Source organism: Dicentrarchus labrax, unplaced genomic scaffold (genome assembly GCF_905237075.1).
Source record: "Dicentrarchus labrax unplaced genomic scaffold, dlabrax2021, whole genome shotgun sequence".
Taxonomy (NCBI): Eukaryota; Metazoa; Chordata; class Actinopteri; family Moronidae; genus Dicentrarchus; species Dicentrarchus labrax.
In genome coordinates this window covers 10,834,987-10,858,016 of record NW_026136724.1, presented here as the reverse complement: position 1 = coordinate 10,858,016, position 23,030 = coordinate 10,834,987, and the positions used below count along the sequence as shown (strand labels likewise).

The 23,030-nt window shown below is 40.3% G+C and overlaps 1 protein-coding gene across 10 annotated transcripts in view; it reads right to left on the bottom strand.

Moving 5' to 3' along the window:
• The window catches only part of nrcama (neuronal cell adhesion molecule a), a 59,628-nt gene extending 37,372 nt beyond the window's left edge, over positions 1-22,256 (bottom strand). For 4 of the 10 annotated variants that reach the window (XM_051392855.1, XM_051392856.1, XM_051392858.1 and 1 more), the window contains exon 1: positions 18,041-22,252. The gene's annotated coding sequence lies outside the window, so the exon portion shown is untranslated. Of the gene's footprint in view, positions 1-18,040 lie in introns of all 10 variants that reach the window. The other 6 variants (XM_051392848.1, XM_051392849.1, XM_051392850.1 and 3 more) reach the window with 2 other exon arrangements.
• Between the last annotated feature and the right edge of the window lie 774 nt (positions 22,257-23,030).

Below are 23,030 nucleotides of genomic sequence, written 5' to 3'. Positions count from 1 at the left end.
TTTCCTTCCCTCCAGAGGTTAAAGGGACAATTCTCCCATCCCCACTGTTCCCAGTCCACACCACACAATGCACACAATGGAGTCATCAAGAGTGTCACACATGCACACACAGACGGTAAGAGCAAGAAAGATAAATCAAGGTTAAGGAACAGTAGGAAGTAGCATTCCTCTAAGGCTGATCTTTTGCTAAGCCTTCTGCAACTGAAGGAGCATATTGTAAAAGTTTCCAGGTATGAGGGAGCTCTCTGGGGGTTGGATCCAATCATCAGACTCATTTTACAGCACCGACAGAGAGGGAGTGTATTGAAAGCGAGAATGAAGCAGAGAGGGGAGAGGAAACATGAGAATGACAGGGATGAACAGAAGAGTGGGAGGTTCTGGAGCGACAGAAGAAGAAACAGACTGTAGAAAAAGATGATTTGTAAACTGACTGGAAAAGACGGGTAGTTTGGCCACCGTGAATGCAGATGAAACATCTCACCATATGACATATCAGGTCCATTAAATCCGTCACAGTGAGAGAGAGAAAGAGGGCCTGCCATAGAGTTTGATTTCTATGTTAATGCAGGATCCCTGCAGGATGTGCATAGGGATGCCTCCCAAGGCAACGCTGTGGGGATTTGAAACCTCATTTAACATAAACATGCACCCCTAAACATGGAAGAAAGACCTGTCTGACATTCAGTATGGCTTTCTTTAAAGAATGCAGCCCCATGGAATGACTGTGTTTGGATTCACTGCATGTGGCTAAGTAAGCCAAAATGAGAGAGGAATGGTTGTCTACTCATACATTATAGTAAAAAAACTATGTCTATCAGCTAAAGTCAACATATTAAGTTGTAGAAACACATTTGGGCTTTGTCAAGTTCAATGTTTTAATAATAGGTTCACATTTATTCTTATCTTAAAAGACCCTTCCTAACACAATTCAGATTGGGGGACAAAGCACAGTTTTGTTACAGTCTTTTTAGTATATTCCTTCTCTGTGTTACTATCCTTCCACTGAAACAAAGCACGGAAACGCTGTCCAGGCAAACAAAAATGGGGAATTTTTCATTTTGGTAGATTCCCACCAGATCTAACTACTGCTGAAGCCTCATATGCCTTTTGGTTGACTTTATAGAAAAATGTCTGCATGAAAAGAGGGCTGTGGATTTCCCCCCTCATCTCTTATAATGGAGTCAAGTTAGGAAGGGATCCCTTCACAGCTTGTATAGAGAGGAAGAATGATAACAGCAATTAATGGACATGACTTATCTTATAAATTACAAATGCAGCCTTTTAGGAGGCCACTGTGTCATGACTTACTGCCGTAATCGCAGAAGAATAAGACACTTGCCAAAGGGGTTTAGAGGGTTAACATAAACTGCACACAGCTGTGTACGGCCTCTAGGGCATTGTACAACATGTAAACAATCAAGTCAGGTTGTCTAGGACACAGATGTGAGAAATTATTGTAAAGACTTGCTGTCCTATTATTAACATAAAAGGCACAATCTCTCACAGAAAGACCTGGTGGTGGCCGATATTGCTAAAGGAACTGGATCCACTGAGATCTGAGAAGGGTCACCATGGAGAGAGTCAAGCAGAATGACGCCTAGAGTGCTTAACTGAGCAGAGCTTGGTCATCAGTGACATGACATGTCAGAAACACGTTGAGAAAAAAAATGCCCATTCCGCCATAACCCTGGAGACCATGTTATCTAAAGGAACAACACAAAGGGGGAGGCAAGGGAAAGACAAAGATGGAGACAGATGTAGAGTAAAGCAATGAGAGTGAAAATGAGTGGAGGGCAATGAGAAAGTGGAAATGAGAGTGTGACGAACAAAGGGGCTGTGGACAAGGGGGAGGGCAAACAGTTGAGGGTATAGACCTATAGGATGCCTGGGAGACATCTAATATTGACTGCATATCTTCCACCTAACAGAGAAAGTAGGAAGAAGAAGTAGAAGAAGTGGAAGAAGAAGACGAAGAGAGGATTGAGGCCTCCTAATATTAGAAACCAGTGGAGAGGGAGTTCTCTATGTGATCTCATTAATTTAGGACTACTCACAAAAACCTTGTTCTCAGGCATAAAGCTGTGATGAGGAAGTGACAAGCTAACACAAAGGCTGCTCAGACACACACAACGGCTTAGTGTGACAGTGAAGTGTAGATATTACACTTGCTACATTCTGTTTGACAGTGTAGACGTATCCAAGTGAGATTACTGTAAACGGGATATCACTCTTTCTTTTTTTAACTTATAATGGTTCAACAAAGCCACCGCATGGAGAGCGATGCCAGATTGTAGCTTTAACGCTTTTCACGCCTCTGCTAGTCTCACACCACGCACACAAAGCACCTCACAGCTGTGTAATCGGTATATCCCACAGGAACCGCGATCTTCCCAAGAGTCTTTGGGGAGATCAAAACTGGAGATGAGGCGAGGCAAAAGATGACATTACTGAATTTGCTATTTTCATTATAAGTGAGCTTTAAGATTAGATAGGAATAAGAAGGGTAGACTAAGTATAGGTCTGGTGTTTCATCCTGCTTTCCTTTTTATGTATGCCTCCCTCAGGGTTTCTACATGTGAGTATGGATCAGGCTATGTCCCACTGACAGTATATCAAACATTATATGTTTGTCAGTCCCAACTCAGGATTTTGATGGAGTTTACAGGAATTCTGTGACCATCAGTCAACTTGCCCCTTCAAAGAGATTACCCCAAGACAACGTGACTGCCAATAACATGGCTTGTTAAAAAGTCAGAGCTCTGTCAAAAGATCGTGATGCTCTTTTGCTCCTTTCCCAGTTTATTTATGCCAACTTTAATCCAAACTTTCTGATCTTTTTTTACAGATATTTTGTTTGTTTTTAGCCATGCTACCGGAAATTACTTTCCCATCAACCTTAGCTGTGCTTTGTATTTAATGCTACTTAGCAAATGTTAGCATTCTAATATGCTAAACCAAAATGGTTAGTAGACAGTTAGTAGACAACAAGACAACATTGATACTTGAGCTACTTCGATTGAAGCGATACACGAGTTGAAGCTGTGCCGTCAGAGTTTAAGTTCCAGACCAGGGACTTCTTTGCCTCCACCCTTTTACAGGTACTAAATCTAGCCTCTCGTTCCTCCAAACATATCTGCAAACTGCCAACACTATACAGTTTGCTAAAATATCTGCGTTTCAGCAACTCAAAGCACTTGGTTATAGCTACAGAAAGCTCGTAAGGGTCAAGGCTGATATGAAAGTCCACGAGGTTGTTGGAATACATTTTTCCCCCTATATTCCACCAAAACCACAATCTTTCCATAACCGTGACCAAAAGTTTTAGTTTCCTGAACCACCAGTCACATAAAGCACAAGGCACTAACTCCAGTCTCCAGTGCCAAAGTCCTGTGCCTTGCATGCCCAACCACCCTGACCCTCTTTCCTATAACAACTGTCCATCGCAACAATTGAATTATGAACAGTTTTGCCACCATACGGTAACAATGATAGCAGTGAAATGCTAATATAGAGCACGTGCATTATTGGAGTGAGATGTGATGGTGTGTGACTCTAACACGAAGTGACTAATTACACTCCGCTCAGCAGTTCCACTAGATTGAATGTGAAAGCTCTAAAACATACACTTCACTAGACTGGTTGGACTTGACATTAGCAGTCCACTTCTGAAAAAGGACTTGAGGCTACAAGCAGACAAAACAGAGCGCTATCTATACAGCGTTATTATGCACTACCAGGCCTCTCGTGTTAGCTGAATGAATGTGTTTGTGTGCTTTGCTTTTGCATTTTTCAGAGCTGTATTTGTTTACGGCACCCACTCAATAGCCCATTTCTTCTGCTTGGCTCTCGACTTTCTTAATGTGGCTACATTTTGAGGGCTAAGAAAGTAAGCCTTAATAAAGAAAGAGGCACCTGGTGCTAATGTTCCTGAAGCCATCCTGGATTACGTGACAGCCGTGATTCATGACCTCACCGGAGCAGCCAAATGAGCAGCTCGGTTGGACTTATTTGGATGCTTTCATGGTCCACTAATGCAGAGATGTTGTTGCTTCCTTGCTGTGGTGAGCAGGATCACTGTAGCATGAATTGGACACACATACATTTATATATTCATGCAAGTTCATACACATGGATTCACACATACATGCACATGAAGCCACACAGACACACAGACCTACTTTATTTGCTTCCCACCTTTACCCTGATTTTCATTAAACAAATTCACAATGAAACAACATTGACCTGCAGTCAAATCCAGTGAACAACACAAACCACAGATCAGCTGCGACAGTCTGAAAGGCTCAAAGAGTCATAGGTTTAGAATATGCTAACATCACACTCTGGCTATTAAAACCCTTTGGATAAAAATGTCTTTCTCTTATGCTAATTTGATACATTTGTAACACTGTAGATGACAATCCATTGAGAAAAGACTGTCTGTGTGTGTCCCAGTAACCTCATTATTTGACCCCAATCTTGGAACTGAGAAAGACTGACTAAATCTATCCTTTGACACCTTTATATTGCTTTTGGAGCAGAAGAAATCAATATTTTAAGTGCTGTTTTTTTCACACCTGCCAATCTCTGACCAGTCCTCAAATGACTATAATCAACACCTCTTCCCTTCTTCATCTCTAGACAGCAGACTCCAGAACTCTTTGTCTCAAAGGTAAACATTAATGTAGCTGCAAACAGCTATGTAAAGATATAGTGAAGTAATGGCGTCCTGAGCACAGAATGATGTCTCCCTTTGCCTGTGTTGCTATCACAGCCTCTCTGTGGTTTGTTTACATAGCTGTCTGCTCTGTGTCCATCATTCATCTACCTTCTTCTACTTTGGTGAATTAAGGATGAATTTTGACCAAACCAGAGTTTGTGATTGTTGTAACAGTGGCAAGACTAACAAAGACTGTTTGAGTTTTATTTTGTTTCTGTCAACCTTAAATTTAAAAGTGTTACAATGCCATGCAAGGTAAAATTACACTTCTTTGTCACTGGAGTATGGCGAGCTATAGCGATATTGTGGTTGTTTATGGTTAACCAAAAGGTATATGTCTTTAGGGATAATTTCCCAGACACTTACTTAACAATCTGAGCTTGTCAGTGGAACAAACTGAAAAAAAATACTTTGGCATTTGTTCCCAAGGATTATCATTAGCTTACATTCTGGCCGTTGTAGCCCTTTTGACTAATATTTTCCTGTACCTGCATAATAAGTGTGAGAATTCAAACCCACTTGTGGTGATCACAAAAAGATTTTCCTGCACTTTCTTAAAAAAACATGCATCACCTTTCAAGTTCAATTTATCTTTTAAAACAAAAGCATAAATCCGAACCAAGATCAACAATACTGTGCGGAAAACTTTACACGTGTGAAGCCGGGCTCTGCTATGGTCCTACCAAAGTAGCAGACCCGAGCAGTTTGCTATCACTCGATCTCTCATTGCGCACTAACACACAGACATAAGCTATTCACTGCTGCCCACAGGGCTGTACAGCCTTGTTGGCCAATGGTGCTGAGCTCGTGGCAGGCCAGACAGCATGGACCCAGCTGTAAAAGAGAGGCTGTAGCTATCTCTATACAAAGACCCCAGTCAGCACTTTGGTACTCTAAAAACAGATGCTGTCTGAGCTAATGAGTGTACCTCGCAGCACAGTGGCCCAGGGTTTACATTGGGACAGTCTAAATATCCATCTGTGCAAATGCATCCTCTATTGTGTTTACCAACCTATTAAAGGCTATGCCTCATTGCAGGAACATTTACATTCAGACTTCAATAGAACTATTATTTCATTGTTCCTTTAAGTAAAATTAAATCTTTATTATCTCACTGGATATATGATGTTTGCAGGTCATACAATTATGATTTCTATCTTTATCAGAAGATGAATTGGAGGAGTCAAATTCAACAAAAAGAAAGGAAGTATTTGAGCATATCTGTGTCTTGCACATTAAAACATGACATAAAATAATTTCCCTGGAATGTGAACTGAATGCCTCTTCTTTTGGCTGGAGGCAATTCAGTTCAGTTCAGCTCCTGTCTAACAAAATGCCCATCTGACTGCTGGGATTTTGGCTAAACAAGATCAACTGAGTTAACCCACTCAACTCCATCAAGCCTGTTTTAATAAGCTTGTGAAGGATCACACAGCTGTCTAAAAACAGGGGCTTCTGCTTTCAGCAACACCTCCGTGTCCCCGGGCCTAATCCCAGGATCAATAATCCTAATGTCAATACAACCTCATTGGCTGACATATATGGATTTGTGATATCTGATACACACAATCAATCAGTGTGTTGATGTGAATGCTCCGCTGTGGGTCCAGAGTGAGAAAAAACTGTAAATTCCAAAATCATAAAAAGGTGAAAGTCAAAGGAAATTCACAATGGAGAAAAAGAAGCACAAAACAAATCCTAAACCTGATTGTGAGACTGTATCTGTGTCCAATTTCTCTGACGGGAACAAGGACAGTACATCCCCAATCATCCCAAATTCGACCCTGCTACATGGAGGACTGTGAGTGCAAGTGACAAGAGGGGCAGATCACTCAATAATTCAGCACTCAGTATAGTATTTTTGTGGCCTGGCTTTGATATACCAAAGCGGTGGCAGTGCTTCTAAGCAAGAAGATAAGAGACATATTTTTGCATATATATGTGAAAGGATATCAATTATTCAGACATGAATCATCTCTCATAGCTAGAGGGACCCGGTCAGCTCACAGTTATTCTCAGGTGTTAATTCAATGTCTGAGGCCATTGTGTTGTCATGAAAATATTCCATTATGTACAGCTTTGTAGTTGTTGTTACCTCCCACATCAATTTTTAAATGTCATGTGACAAGATGAAAATGCTCACATAATATGCAGTAGGCCAAAAACACTTAACAGCTTAAAACAGGGCTGCAACAAAAGCTTATTATCAAATTATCTGCCAATTATTTTCTCCATGAATCCATTCAATCCAACATTTATTGGGTCTATAAATCACCTGAACATAGATTATATTATTATTATTATTATTATTATTATTATTATTATTAGAAATCCAAAATATTTAATGTAATATTATAGAAGCAAATATTTCATATTTTATAAGATGGAACCAGTAAACCATTGGAATCTTTGCACTGATTCAATGTCAGGCTCTAACCTACTCCTAGTTGTTTCTCCATGAGATTATTTCATGCATAAAATTCATCATACATTTTTTGAGAGCAGGCTACAACATTTATGAAGTGAATGGGGGTCTACATTGCTATCAACTTCCTCTGCACAAATAGATGGATTCCTTATCATATTCTCTTTGATGTATAGTCCAATGTAAGGCAGATACACAGATGTCACTCAGGCCTTACCTGAAATCCATCTCTGAGGAGAGCAGGCTAAAGCAGGTTGTATCAGTCAAGTACTGATGTGTAGGACAATACTTGAGAGAATGACAGTATTAACTGTATCATCGCTGAGTGAACAAATAACAGTTCATGTGATCCAGCAGTTACGGGACACTCCCTGGACACCTGATAGCTTGTGTTACCTGGTTATGTGAGCGTGTACTTGGAGGAGACCACCGTGGGAAAAGTATGTGATACCCATTTTAGAAACGTAGCTGCTCTTCCACTTATTAATGGGCCTTTTGTAGAGTGAATATCTTGCAGGTAATATATCACATAGCTGTAACGGATGACTGGCTTGAATGAATATATAACAAAGTGAAGGGGTTTCCTGTGCTTAAGAAAGGACACACTGATACACTGCAGACATCAATACCCCCGTTTTTTCTTCGGCTTCACTATATTTGCATCTATATTTTGCCAAAAATAATAATTTTAGGGTTTAAAAGAGACAAACATGGACTGCCTCTAGTGGGTAGCGACTGAGTGCTGGCTTGCATTTTGCTGGGTAAAGGTTAAATGGGCTTTGTGAGTCACAGATCAGACAGGAGAGTGGAGGAGAGATGGAGTGGGTTGAGGGTCAATACCAGCAGTGTGATTATGGTGGGAAAATGCTGGGAGGACATTTGGGGGGAAAAAAGCTGAGCAAAGAGGCGTAGTGCAGAGCCGTGAGCAGCCCTTCCAGGCATGGAAGTGATTACGATTTAAAGAATGTGGATGCGTTGAGATGTCATATTTGATAACGTCATTTTCATGGAAAAACAAGCCTATGTCCATCGGATTTCCACTAAAGAACAACAACATTCATATGGCCTGCAAACAAATAAAATCATGTCAGTTTTTGACATTTTATTTAAAGCTTATTAATATTTTTATATTAGTAATGGCTCAATCGACTATGGGAAATTTAAGAGGGGTGGTTAATAACGTTCATGACAAACAGAGAATCGTCACCTGACTCAGCGGTCCCCCAAGTGGGCAATAAGTAGCATGGAGCATTAAGCAGCTATAGAGGCAACTATTTCCGTCAGGAGTTGGTGGAAACCAAAACAGAGCTAAAAGCAAAGAGAGAATATTGGACTTACATTTGTCATAATTCAAAATAAATGCTAATGTCAGCTGGATTTGTAAATAAACCACTGTTTGCTAACTTATCCATATCCATATTGACTTTATAATATGCTGATATGTTGTTGCCCTGTACCCAAGTAGCCTAAAAGTCTATTCAAGATATATACTGTATATACTTAAATACTTAAATATAACCTACATAGGACGTTATAGTGATTTGTGTTAAAATCAACTTCAACGTGTCACTCCCACAGACAATTTCAATCTTGCCATGCGAGAAGGGAAAAAAGACATCACAGACATTTATCTGTAAAACAAAACTATAGCTACTGGCTCCCAGCCAAGTCATTAAAACAGTTAATTATCTGTGCAGAAGAAGCTGCGAGGAAACAGTTATATTATTTTAGGAAAGGTTAAGCAGAATATCTTTCGTAAGCGAGATAGTTCATTTTGCATTACGAATTGAATTGAGGATTGGAAGTGCCATAAAGCCCCTGCTTCCAGGTGATAAATGATTTATATTTGACTAAAACATAAAAGCTCAACTCTTAGCTTAACACAGAGAATGTTGTATAAAAATATGCAGTTATGTTTTTTCAGTTTGCCTAAAAAGATAATGACTTATGTCCTTACCACAAGCTACATATGTAAATACAAACTTCTATGGCCCTACATCTCTGTATGCTCTCCCTTTGTGCAGGTACTGTGTCTGATTTCAATCTAGCTGTGTGAGTACCATCACTGTGTATCTTAGCAATCTGAGCAGGGACATCAGGGTTATCTCTCTCCCAAAGAACAGAGATCAGGAGAGGGAGACAGTAGCTAATTTAGTAGAAAATAGCCACAATCTGTTCCTCCTTTTGATCAGTACCAGCCACAGAGTTTCAGAGCCTGAAACCTTGAGAGGAGTGCTCTTGAGATATCTACATTTTCAACTGAAGTGTGCTTGTCTCGTATCTCACATCCAACTGTAATAAGCTAAACTGCTATACAAGCAGCCGTGGATGCTTTACATCAGCGTGCAAAAAGGCAAGGTGAGTAAAGCAGCCTGGCTCTGAGAGGACAATGCAGAGTATGTGGCAGCCCAAAGAAACAGTCAGCTCAGCAGTTTTAGGGGTGAAAGAGATAGAGACAGAGAGGATGGAGTAGAGTGGCAGGGTGGGGCGTTATCAGTGATGTGAAACGCCATAGACTTTTATGGGACGACGTCCAAAAGCATCAAATGACGCTGAGCAAGAACAAACAGGAAATTAGTTATTCTTATTGTAAGTCAGACTGCATTAGGTCTGTTGATATGAAACACATGCTGAAAGTAAAATAAAATGGATTCATGTGCTGAAGGGCAAAGTATCATCAAACTGGCTTTTAAATCAAAAACATGCGTTTGCTGTCATTTTTTTTTGTGATTATTGATTCATTTTTCATCATCACATGGTGTGAGTGAAACAGTCTCTCAGATTTTCCCAAATTACAGTAAGTAGCTGGGTCTTCTTCACTGTATATAGCTAAAAAGAAGATTTTTATGACTCATTTATATCACAGATGCAGATTAATTTGCAGTTTTATAGCCAAAACATTACACTTTCATTAAATAGGTTAATATTTCCTTGTGTATATATATTTTGTACCCTGAGCTTTTAATACCCCTATCTTTAGATTGTAAATGTGAATACACACACACACTGTATGCACATGTCTATTACCAAACGCATTGAAGATTTCATCATAGAGTCTATTTCCACTTACAGATGGACTGCATAATATTTCTGAAATATAAAATATATATAGAAAAATATTCGTCCTTAATAGTTATAAAGCGTACTTTAAATGTGTTCATAAGTAATATACATCACTTTCATGTCTCAGAGCAAGACCTTATAATTTGTAATGCTTTAGTGGCATGAAAGTCAATAAACAATATTGATTAAATGTGAGGCGTATGTAGTATTGTTACAAATGAAGATGCTTTAAGTGTGTGTCATGTGGATTATAGAGTTGAATTCAAATTAAAAGTTGGAATAAACAAAAACCTGTTTAACATGACAGATGTTATACGTCTTTTTCTGTCCTCAAGGCTCTTAAACATGAGGATCTGTCAGGCTTTAATTGGTTTATCAGTTAGCAGACACATCTTAAGCTGACAGATGACTTTTTTCCACACTGAGAACTGCTTCTGTTCTCCGTCCTCCTCAGCTGCTCGCTGGATATAGTTTATCTTTTTCAACAAAGCCGTTCTTTCAGCACAACCAGAGGGCACTTATTGAAGGCGGGCTGGCCTCAGAAAGGCCTTCTCTCTGGGGTCAGACGAGTAGGATTCGAGGACACATGCCAGGCTCCATTGAACTGGAGCCGCTTTTCCCACACCATACACATACTGATGATTAACAGATGCTCAATATAAAGTTTCCCCCTGAACCACTGATGCAACTAGGAGTTTCCCTAAATTGCACTGGAAGACCTTATAACACAAGTGCAACCTTTCCTAAATAATGGAGAGGCATTTATCAATAAATAAGTTAAAATTTGCTAAAATATGTCACCTGAATATTCTGTAGACATGAACGTACTTATCGGAAATAACACCAGTCTTGCCACAGGGATCCGTAGGGTCCTGTGTAGGTGTAGTATGAACAATGTCAGCTTCAGGCCAACGAAATACCTTAAAAAGCAATACATAATTACACACTCTACAAATCATGTGTAAAAGCTCAAAGATAAAATCCCCCATCAAACTAATCTCTCCTTGTGGCTGGGAGAAGAAAACATATCAACCTTTGAGAGAAGAAGCTAAAAAAAAAAAAAAAAACTTCCATAGCTGACAGATTCAATTATTCCCTGTGTAAACATCTTTAATAATAATCGTTAAGGCTGGTTGGTTCACACCCATCATGTGATGCCGGTGCCTTGAACCAATTGGATGTTTGCTGTGATAAGAGGGAGCTCTTTAATGGCTTCTTTGACCTAAATCCTTACTAATCATTTTAGAGCTGTGACAAAGATTCTGGTGGATGGGGGTAATATTATTTTTAAGCCCACTGTACAATGAACTAAGCTCCCACCACTGGGATTTGAACATTCCTCTTTTGTTTCCCTAAACACTGGTAAAAATTTTAATAAAAATGATATAGATATATATGACCATATGTCCTTGATATAGGATTACATTGTGGTTTTTTTTCTCTTCCAAAGAGATCTTATACTTCCCTTCAAATCTTGATTATGATCAGTTAATCCTTCTCCATTTTAATAAGGCTTAATGAGAACATGAAGGAAAAACAAGCTGTGGAATCATGCCTCTGAAATGCCTTATCATAGGGTCCTCCCAACAAAACTTTAACCACACAGGCAATTTCTGAATAAAAGGATCTAGTGGTATCTTTTTTTTTTTTCTTGGAATGGATTTAACAAGATTGTAGTCATTAAACAACATCACAGCCACAAACACTCAAATAAAACTGCAGCGAAAACAAATAACAAATTCGCCTGCATATGGCTCAGTATGTAAAATTAAATCAGCCGTTCAGACAGATATGCTGATATGTTTTTACACTCAGCAAGTGACAGCTACTACCAGTCTGGCAACTCCCCGGCTCTCACCCACTCTCCCATCTGTTGCCCACCTGATCCACACAAACAACTCGTCTGCGGCCCACGAGCAGACTCCAGCCTTTTTGGTTCGTTTCAAAAGAGCCTGATAGGACGCTAAAAATGTGAAAGATGTTATGTCTGTATATCTATAGTACAGGAGCTGCACGCTTTGTCTTCTTTTATTAATCTCCAGCCTCTTGCTCTACTTCAGATGTGGCGCGGCACAGCTGGTGATCTCAGCAGCACATCGCTCCTCTCCCTTCTTCTTCTACTCCTCTTCACTGCAGCTCCTCTTCCTTCGTCATTCCACGTCTTTTCCCCAGTACTGTGCTTTTTCTGCTCTCTCCTTTCTCTTCCCTTCCTCCCCTTCTCCTCTCCTCAGCCCTCCTTTCCTCTGCCTTTCGTTCCTTTCCTTTCTCTCCTCACTCTTCTTTCCATCCTCTCCTCTCCCCCCATCTTTCTCTCCTTTCCTTTCCTTCCCTATCCTCTCCTCTCCTCTGCTTTGCTTTCCTTTCATTTCCTCTCTTTCGTGTCTTCTCCTCACTCCTCTTACCCTGCCTTTCCTCTTTCCTGGTTTAAAAGCCTCCATAAACCTCAATTAATGACTGATGATTAATGAGCAGTTAAATGAATTACTTTAAACCATATATACACTTAAAACGCGATGCTGTATAAGGTATTTAGTGTAGAGCTACAACTAACAATTCTTTTCATCATCAATTAATGTGCCAAAATTTTCTCAGCTAGTTTGTCTAGGAATTGTCTAGAAAATGTCTGAAAACTGTGTGTCCAAAACCAAAAGATATGTATTTAACAATGACATGAGGCAGAAAAAGGTAGCAAATCCTCATACTGGAGTTTTAGCTTGAAAAGTGATTCAATTGATTATTAAAGTAAATGCTTCAGCTTTAGTTTAGTCACATTGGTAGAAGAGGAAGAATGCTCCTAACTTGTATTCATCCCATTGGTTCATCCATAATAATACAGTATCACCACCTCAGTGGCTTGTCTGTGCTTCTCACAGCCTTTCTTTGCACAAGAACTGGGTCTTTCCCATCTCCCAGCAATAACATCATCTTCCAGAAAAACCATCTGTCTTGTATGGAAGACAGGGGGAACAACAGCATCTGCTCTCTCAGGAATCTACCAGCAGCAGCAGAGTGTCACACTCGAGGCCCGCGCTGTAACTGCTCCCCATTTTCCAATTCATCAATCTTCAGCCAGTCATGTTAATTCAACATGCCCGGTCCCTTAATGAAAACAGCCACCCAAACATGTCTAGCTGTCAGCCAAGGGCGTGGGGGTACACCGGGGGTTGTGGGGGGCGAGTTCATGCCCCTCCCACCCCTTCCTAACCCACTATCATCGCTGCAGGGTGCTGATGCTATTAACCTTAAGAAGAATCTATGATGCTAATTGTATTCATTTGGCTGCAGCTTCCTGGTGGTCTCATAGATGTGAGACAGGAGTTTATAAATCTACACTGAGACAAAGACCCAGGATGCTCCTGTTATGACTTCATTAACATGTGCACCTGCATACTTCATTGGCAGTTGCTTATAAGGAGTGACCTTAACAACCTCTGGGGATAAAGATGCATTGTTTCCTTGTTGTGGCAGTGCCTGAAGCAACGCAGGGACTGATTGCAGCATAGCAGGCATTGTTACAAAAACACAAAGCATAAGCGACATTATGCAGCTGGAAAAAGCAGATGTGCAAACAGATTTTCTCACAGCTCTTTCCTCAGTGTATCGGGGACCACAAGCCGATACCAAAATCCCACTTGTTTGAGCTTTTTCCCAGATAGGCTTAACCCAATCTTAATTAGTCAATTAATCGATCACTTGGTAAACAGGAAGTGAATCCGCAAAAAGTTTTATTTGCTTTTCTCTATCTAATGTTTTTCAGTTTGGCATTTAAAGATATCACCTTTGGTTTTCGGAACTTGTGGTGGGCATGTTTCTCTTTTTCTCACTTTTTGACATTTCATAGAATAAATGAGGAATAAACAAATATGATAGAGCAGAAACAGTTAACTGACTAGTCATTCAACAGAAAATTTTAATTAAAATGGAACTACTTTGATTCTCGATTAATCGTTAAAGCCGGTGGTTCCCAGTCCCTTTCCTTAAGGGACCTCTTTTCTATCATTGCGTAAACTGGATGCATATTTCATTCAATACAACAAGCAATTTGGAGGAATTTTTAGAAGATTATTTCCTGTGAATATTCCATCAGAGATGAGTTTTCCTGATATTCTTAGTACAATTCTCTGTCTGTATTATTTATTTTTTTCATTTTTAATAATCAATACAGTTAATATGCTTCTTCTTTGACAAATTATGTGTTTTCTTCTTGCTGACACTTGGCCATTGTTCGATTGTGCATACTTTTCTAATGCAGGAGGAGGCTTCTTAGAGAGTGAAGGCTCTGTGAATATAGCTTGTGTTCAGGTCTCCAAAATTTAGATTTTAAATAATAATCTGAACTTTAAAAGTAACAATTTCATTCAGTTTTTCTTCATAGAAATTAACAAAACACTGATATATAGGCCTACTGTGTATATTTTTCTAATTTTCTTACACCTCTTGAAATCAAGAAGGCCTTGCAACCCCCTGCGTAGCTTTGGCGACCCCTAGTGGGGGTCCCGCCCCCTAGGTTGGTAACCACTGGTTAAAGTCTTTGTTATAGCAAAAACACTCAAATGTGAGGAATTGTAATTTTTCTCTGTTTTATATAATTGTAAACTTTAGATTTTCAACTGCTGGTTGGATAAAAGAAGCAATTTGAAGGTGTCAGCATGGGCATTAGAATATTGTACAGACCAAACCATTGATGAGTTTATCAAGAAAATCATAGCGATAGGTGATGATGAAAATAACCGCTCTTAGCCCAAAGAGCAACTCATTTAGTTAAGGCATCAAACATCTGTTGCGCTTGATAGCTGAGTGACCAGCTCCTGAAATACGTGGGCTTGAAATACCCATTCCACAGTCAAACATAAGTAGTAAAACTAATACTAATACTAATATCAATATGTTGCTGTTAAAAAATGATATAGGTGACAGTATATAGCTCACAGTAAGCCATCAGAAACACAATATATACACAAGAGGTTTCCTTCCATGATTTAGAAAGAGAGGAGACTCAATCAAAACGCCACTTTAAAGAAAACAAATTCTGTTCACCATAAAAAGTTACAATCTATAAAAAAGTAATGGAGTCTGAAAGCTATAACATTGTCACAGTGTCAATCTCACCTGAGTGAAATGAAAGGGAGTTCACATCGACTCTAATCCCCAAACAGCACTGGAAGCAATGTTATGCATCTCCCTTGTCTCCAAAATAATGTCATCACTTAAGGCGACAGTGTGGGCAGAATGAGAATGTACATAAACCCCACTATAAGCTCCATCACCTGACTCGTGTCTAATGGACCGGGGATAAATTGGAGAGCGGGAGAGTGACGATGACACTGCATCTGCCGTGAGTAATGTGCTCAGTGCTGCCTCTGCACCTGGAGACTGAAGTCATGTCTTGTGATGTCTCTTGGGGAAGGCGGAGTGATGGTGGTGCCAACACACAATACCTGCCATGACATGCCACAGCATAACATGGTATTTGTTTCATTTTCAATTATCTAAGCACTTTACTAAACCAGATCTTCAACTGTTTTTATCTGATAGAGTATTTAAAGGTTAGGATAATAGGCCTTGCTCACCTAAGACATTTTGACTTGTTACTGCAGAAAAAGCTCAGGTGTCACTAATAACACCAGCTCCGCTCTATTCAAGTAAATGGATTTCAGCTGTCATTTAAATCCACTACACTTGTGCTTTTCCTCCCTTGATATATCCAAAGGTCTGTTCTATTGTGGAGTTTCACTGTTGCAGAGCGCCACTATTAAATGACTGCTGAGTAAATATTACTGAATCGTTTGCAGTCAAGGTTCAGGTATCAGGAGGTTCTGATATTTGCCTAAGTTATCTGAGTGGTTTGATTCACAGAAGATCACAACACGAAAGTGTCTCTGCTCTCGCCGTGTTCCCGAATACGAGAATACAGTATGAAATGCTGACTGGAACTTTCCGAAATGTAGGTTAACAGGCTGATATTAGCATTCTAGTGCAGCAACAGAGGGCTTCCAATTCACTGCGACTGCATTTACCGACTGTAGCTGCAGAGTGGTTCTATGTTGTTTACATACATATATATATATATATATATATATATAAAAATATAGAAGATGAGTGAACACTTAATAATATAAGGACATGTTTGCATGAAGTATGAGAGTCAAAGTGAACATGTCATACTGCATCACACGCAGATACTGACTGCTAATATTAACACCACATGAAATAACTCCACACTGTCAGGTTGTGGGATTCTTATTAGCATCAATTCTTTCTACTCATAGATGTTTATGTAGTCAGGTGTGGTCACATACACTGTATACTGCAAACAGCAGTACCAAGCATCTGTTATACATCATCAAACAAACACATCCTTAAAACACACCGACATGTGGCCCCCAGTGGGAATTAAACCACTACATAAGACAAGTAAGACACCAATGGAGGACATTTGTGGGACTGGTGACTGCCTATATTCCCTCTCTCTCTCTCTCACACACACACACACACACACACACACACACACACACACACACACACACACACACACACACACACAAAGACAGCCCACCACCATGTCTACTCTGTATCACATTCATATCAGCATGCATACAGCTTACAGAAAACTGTATCTTGACATGGGCTGCATCAGTCAATCATCATTTTGTCTATAAAATGTATGAAAATAGTAAAACTGTCCATGTTACTATCATACATGACAAGCGAAAAAAGAAGCTAAACCCAGAGAATATGTTGCACTTTTGCTTGAAAACTCAAATTATTATTTTATCATCAAATTTGTAGTTTTTATTTTTTTTATTTTACTGATTGATTAATCAATTAATTAAATGTAATTTCAGCACTAGTATTGACTTAAAAATGCTTATGGTTAGATTCATGATTCCTTTACGAATGGGGTTTGAATTAATCCAAAAAGGTGAATCAACTTCTTTGATTGACTGTTACCAATCCGATGTCAGCTCCAGCTGCCAAGTATGTTGTCTACTGCTTTCATGGCTGTTTCTGTGCTTGCATTTGGAGACCTCTATGAAAAACAGCGCACTGATGAGAGGTAAAGATTTTTTTTTTGAGGGGGAAAACCCCACAAAAATCACACATTTCCTTTGTGGAACCCTCTCATTTATTTAATGAAAGAATCAGCCCCCCCCCGATCAATAGACACCTGCTGACTATTAGGCTATATCATATCTCTGCATCTAATATCTACACAAAAAACAAGGCCTTAGTGGGTTTGCCGCCTGCCTTTAAGTCTATAAACACTTGAATTGACAGCTACATCTGGCAGCATGAGCATCACTGGCAGACATCAAATAATCCTCTGAGCGGTTGCGGGGCCTGCCTGCCTGCCTGCCTGCCTGCCTGCCCGCACCGGTCGGCGGCAGCAACAATGAGCTGCTGCAACCAACCGCTGAATCCATGCATCCAACACAACAGCCCGATCAACACATTGCCTTTCCCTCCCCTCTCGTTGCTTTTGATGGTTGCTCCTCAGGATGCAGCGCATGCAGTGCGGTCGGGGAGTGAGTGCACAGGCTGCAGCGGTCTGTCTGTCTGCCTTTGAGCAGAATCCACATTTTTTAAAAGAAAAACACGACAATCGGCGCCTCCATATTGCTGGATTATTTGCACCTGGTCATCCTAGTCAGGCAGCATCACCGGGACGCTGTGGCGATTGAAAGAGGCACCGACTTGACACGTCCACTGCACCATTATTTTCATGATGATACAGAAGACAACGGGGCGGGTGGTGGAAAGGGAGAAAATGCAATCCCCCCAACCCCCCCATCATCTTCAAAAGAGAAGAGAAAAGGAGAAATGATCTAACTCACCGTCTTCTGCAAACCGGCTCCTGTTTCCTTCCTCCCTCTGCGAGTGAGTGTGTGTTGATGCTGGAGAAAAATGATGAGGCGTGTGTTTGACGGACCGTGCCCGGCCGGTGTGTGTCCGTCCCCCCTCTCTCTCTCAGCCGCTGCAGCAGCTATCTGTGGTCCACACACACACACACACACACACACACACACACACACACACACACACACACACACACACACGGATCCTCCACTCTCCTCACCAGCTCCCCCGCCGCTGTCAAAACCAGCAGCGACAAAGATCGTCTACACTTTCCAGAAGACGGCTCACTCACGGGCGAAAAAGCCAGACCCAAATATCCAGACCGAGTGGGCGTCACATAGAGATTGGACATTGTTACAGCTGAATTACATGTGCTGTATTTGGTGGAAATAGAGCTGTAAATGCATATTTAGGCCTATACATTCACTCTTATGTATATATATATATTTTTTTTTCTTGCAGGGATATCCCATGCCTCACATTCCAGTATTATTATAAAATAGATGAATAAATGCTTCTTTTTTTATATAGCTCAGTCATTCTGCTGTAGATCTAAATTAGTAGTAGTTTAATATGGCTGGTAAACACACTGCTATCATTAAGAATTGGGCTGTTTATCATACAAAGCTGTTGGAAGTTGGAGGACTCACTGATTGTCTAAAAAAAGATCCAGTCTCTATGTTGTGTTACATGGGGGACTTCAATCTCCATAACAATGTTACTTCTGGTAGATAGAAGATATGTATCGGAGTGAGACCTCTTTATTTTCCTTCTGCTATCAGTGAGTCGCTGCCAATTTTGCAGGAAGAAAGAGAAAGACGCAACTGCAGCGACCCCGTTTTAATGAGCGGCAGCAGTGGGAGCTGCACACAGATATGTGTGAAATGAACAATAACCCAGCAGAGTATCTAATGAAATCTCTCCATATTCCTAACTGTAGCCTTGTACGTCTGTGGTAATCTCACAGTCGCAGTAGTTTCTTTTCTAATTTAATTTCATACCTTACTTCCAATATTTAGAATTTGATAAGAGTTTAGAATGTCATAAATGAGCAATTCAATCACACTCTTCCAGGATCTTGATGAACTGTTATACATTTGGGTCAGTACTTCATGCAGATGATATATGAAAGGCTATATAACGACAAATGCTGTCATACTTTAATGATCCACTTTTCTGGGGCACCCTGGTGGCTTATGGGTTTGTGCTGCTGGCTGTGAGCTGCAGTGTAAGTACATTTTTTGTACTTTTAGTTACTTTTCTGATTGAATTACTCATACCCTCCCTGTTCAGTGAAAACCATCAATCTCCAAATTTAGTGAAAGTTTGGAAACTCATTGTCACAAAGCTGAAGACGGGGCTGTTTTTCTCATGAAAACCTTTTTAAAGATACGTTGTTCTCACAGGACAGTGACACTATAAACATGATGACAGAATATGATGCACAGATTAAAGTATCCAACAGTATGTAAAGTAGTTCAAAGCAGCTCAGCCATAGCCATTAATGCAGCAGTAACATTAATCCAAAAACATCATATATGATACTAAAACACTGACAGGGACCATTTTTCTGCACACTGAGTACTAAGTGTGGCTGATCTGAATACTTCTTCCACCAATGCAATGTTTCATGTTGTTCCCCAGCTCTCTCTCTCCCCATTTTCTGTCATCCTTTTACTGTCAGCTCTACAATAAAGGCTTAAAGTGCCCCAAAAATACTTTTTAAAAAGGCCCCGGTCCTCTGAATATGAGACACAGGTGTTACAGAGGACAGGTGGCCCATGTCAGACATAGACATGGCAGAGCTGGTGTCAAACGCCCCACTGCACATTACATTATCATTACTGGCCCACCAATCCACATCAGGTTTTGAACTGCAGAACGCACATGACAGCTGTGTATGAACACCCCTCACCCACGCTACTCAGTTCCAATGTGGGACAGCCCGAGCATGTCTTACACACATCAAGACCATGTCATCAGGACCATTAATGTCCACATTGCTCATCTACCAGTCAAATGAGTGATGAAAAGAATGTATTAAATAAACCTTTTCATCGTCTTTTACTGCCATGGCTTATTCATATGTAACCCACCGTGAGGCATGTTCAGGTCATGAGCATTGTGTGAAAAAAAGGGGGTGTACATGTATAGTTTTTTCCCATGATAAACACATGTAACACTCATCCAAGGCTAAAGGGCATTAGCATTCATAAGTGAGTCATGTAGCGTCGCTACTAGTAATGGGACCAAAACAAAGCGGAGTTTTAGCAATGGAGCTCGCAAAACATGATTGGATACGAGATAAAACTGTGTTGGTTGTTATGCTCCAGCTCAACGATTTAAATGCATAATTGCTTTCCATGGGTGTGACTTGGAAAACATGATATGATCTTTTTCAAATATCTTAATATTGACCTAGAACACCAGGTTTTCATTGCACACTGTTGCTTGGTATTCATGCACAGCTATTGGACAAATAGGATGTGTGTGTGTGTGTGTGTGTGTTTTGTGTGCGCAGGTGTGTCCTCACACTAACTGACTGGCAAAGATCTGCGGAGAGCCACAGCACTGTGTCAACTATTCTGCCGTTTTCTTTTCAATGAGGAGACATGATGACAGACTGATGTTTTTTTGTTTTTTTTTCTTTCCTCCCCAGCGTCACGTTACAGACATACTGCTGTGGAGTGTGAAATATTCCCAGGTCCTTTCAACATATTTTCATTTCTGAAACTGTATGTCTACTGTCTCTCTCTCTCTTTCTCTCTCTTCCTTAACTCCATAATGCATTACGAAAAACAAAAAATGAGCTGAAGCTAATTGTTCTTTTTCGTTCCTACAGTCGGGCGTTTGAGCTTCGCTGTGCAGAATGTATGTGCAGAGTTCGACACTCGACACATCTGCTGAAAGTGGAAAGTTTCTCTGTGCTCATTGAAAAACAGATTTTAAGGGGCAGGGCCTATTAGCGTGATCTATAACATCACAAATAGTCTGGAAGTCAACCCTGGTCCAGTATGTGACTTATATAAGTGTGATGTTGACACTTGAAGCTTCCAGTGCACATAGCAGTAGAGGCCTTTTTAAAGATTTGAATGTGGTGATTATAGTTTGTTTTGCAGACAAAAAACCCAGATCAGATACACGTCATTGTTCATTTATGTCTTAATACATGTCTGGAGGGGATCTTTCATCATTTGTGCTAAAAAATAATCTGCAAGACAAAACATTCAACTTGTCTCAGTATCGTTTTACATTTGTATGATCAAACCGTCTCTGGGCCTATGTGTACTTTAAAACCAGTTTATACAGGCCAAGATATATTATAGAACAACAACGTCACATTTGACAGCTACCAGATACGTGCTTTCCATACTGTTTCCATATCTTTTACACAACAGCCTTCCTAACTTGGTCAGAGAGTGTCATCACTGACAATGGCGTGACGCAGCTTCGTGCACTGATAAACAGCAGCTTCTTCACACTATATATCCTGAGATGACCAGGTTATATTACGGGAAGAATACGTAGAAGTGACTATATATGAATTTTCAAGCCCTTTGGGTGATTTTGTCCTCTTCGGATGACAGATGGGATGCAATCCTTCTTCCTCATTCCTACTCCAGCCCGAGCTTCACACCCACTTCTAACCCCTCAGGGATGTATTTGTTAGTTTATTTGCATCACTTGATCTACAGCAAACTCATAGATTATGATCACATGCGTCACTGTTTTTATATATTTGCAGCTACGGCCGCATTGGGCGAGCCATGACAAAAACAAGGTGAGACAACTTGTACAAACTTCTCCTCACATGCTGCACTGCTGTTTGTATAAGAATATGGCACATCCTGGCAGACGGCAAATAAACACTATGTGCCAACTGCCAACTGAAGGAGGAGGGGGAGGAAAAAGAGCACGGCCCGAGATATTATGGCAAACTTAAATGTGATCACTTTTTCTTTTGCTATTTTAACAGTCAAACGCCCATTTCCAGCAGCAAAATAAAAGAGGTGGATTGTGTAACACATTTCTGCCAGATCAGGGACAATTTTAGGCAAACGTGGGCACACATACATTGAGAAGATTGTAAATGAGAGGGGAACTATAACGGTTGCTAGGGAACACCATAAGACCAGACAATCCAATTCTGCTTGAGGAGGAGGAGGAGGAGGAGGAGGAGGAAGAAAGACGGACCGCTACTGACACAACAAGAAACTAATAGAGCAGCGGTATGATATATGTATATATGTATATATATATATATATATATGTGTATGTGTGTGTGTGTGTGTGTGTATCCCACTCCTTCATGTAAACACAGCCTGGCAGACTTCACTTTACCTTGGCACTTTGGCCCTTTCCGACTCAAGGAAATTGCCAACAGGATGAACATCACCGGAGAGAGTTAATCTCATGTTCACCTCATTCGTCTGTCTTGACGGTGCTCGTCAGAGACACTCAGTCTCCACACGCAGCTGGATGGGAGGCTTAAATAATGTTTTGCGCTGTGTGACAGTGGAATTTCACAGCAACAATTACACCTCAGTATTAAACGTTTTCAGATCAGCAGAGGTACATTGCTCTCTATATACCATGCTACTACAAAGCTGAGTGCAGCTCCGTTACTGGCTCTTTATCTTTAAATGGTCTGTTACTTACTTCTTGGGGTATCTAGTCAATTTCAACTTCATTATAGAATAACCCACCTTCTTATGCCAAAACTATCTAGGTGAAGGGTTGAAAAATAAATTTTGTCAACCAAATTGGCTTTTTTTAAAAAAAACTTGTGTACCTAAATAACGCAATGTACCCTGACTTTTTAGGGATATCAATTTCCTTTCTTGTGGACTTTGATTGCTGTGCATCGGGAACACATGCTTTGAAGTCCTCACAATTTCCACCTAAACTAAAATGTACATTAATCCAACATCCTATCAGCCCCCCATGAGGTCCTTAGTAAACATAGAT